Source organism: Oryx dammah, unplaced genomic scaffold (genome assembly GCF_014754425.2).
Source record: "Oryx dammah isolate SB20612 unplaced genomic scaffold, SCBI_Odam_1.1 HiC_scaffold_29, whole genome shotgun sequence".
Lineage (NCBI taxonomy): Eukaryota > Metazoa > Chordata > Mammalia > Artiodactyla > Bovidae > Oryx > Oryx dammah.
Window position 1 is genome coordinate 91,990,804 of NW_024070213.1, and position 1,122 is coordinate 91,991,925.

The window sequence follows — 1,122 nt, forward strand, 5'->3', positions numbered from 1 at the left end:
GGCACCAGTGTCCTATATTAAATTCACTAGCCATGTTTAGCTGTTAAGCCCTTGAGATGTGACTAGTCCAAACAGAAGTGTGCTGTAAATGAAACATGGACACTGAATTTCAAGGCTTAGTATGAAAAAAACATAAACTATCTCATATTCTATGTTGGGTACATGTTAAAATGACAATATTTGGGATATGCTGGGTTAAGTAAAATATTTTATTAACAATTTTATCTGTGCATATTTACTTTTTTCAAGAGTTTAGTAGGAAATTTTATTTATTTATCTACCTATCTGGGAAAATAACTTAATTTTGTTTGGGGCAGTGAGTAGGGATCCAGTCTCAGAACTTCTGGGACTGTTTCTTGGTGCCAGCAGCCTTGGTGACCTTGAGCACATTGAAGCTCACTGTCCCTTGCAAGTGCAAGGGACCCGCACTTGCCCACTGTGACAATATCCCCGATCCAGATGTCCCTGAAGCAGAGGGAAAGGTACAGAGACACGTTCTAGTGGCATTTCTGGAAGCAGTTGTACTTTTGGATGCAGTGAAGGTAGTCTCCAGATGACAATGGTCCCCTGTATCACCATCCCAGACAGGATCTGCCCTTGGATGGAGACATTACCAGTGAAAGGGCATTTCTTATCAATGTAGGTGCCTTCGATGGCCTCCTTCAGTATCTCAGAGCCCAAACCAACATTCTGGTAACATCATGGGAGCTTCTCCTTGCCGCTTTCTCCAAGCAGGACCCTTTTCTTATTTTGAAAGTTGGTAGGTTGCTTTTGGTAGGCACACTTCGTTTAAAAGTCCACCATGTTCCTGGTTACTTGAAAAAAAGGTAGAAATTTTATGTTTGTGATATCTTGTATTTCTCTTGAGTAATGCTGCTGTAGTGCTAAGTTTTCCCTACTACTAAGACTTAGCCTTTCTAGGGTGTCTACTAAATTATTGGGACGGTTTATGAGATCTCCACACTGTGGTTGGTTGAAACACTAACATCTCCCATCCCTGTGCAATCTCTGGTCGTTGTTCAGATCATGGTTCCCTATAAGTTCTCTAACAGCTGTTCTTCGCCTAGTCTCCTGGAGTCCTTTCCTGTGCACAATTCTTTGTGCAGCTTTCTTCTCCATGAT

At 41.7% G+C, this 1,122-nt stretch overlaps 1 pseudogene; it reads right to left on the bottom strand.

Annotated features, from left to right (window-relative positions):
- Positions 1-334: 334 nt before the first annotated feature.
- Positions 335-804, bottom strand: LOC120858344 (annotated as a pseudogene).
- Positions 805-1,122: the final 318 nt, after the last annotated feature.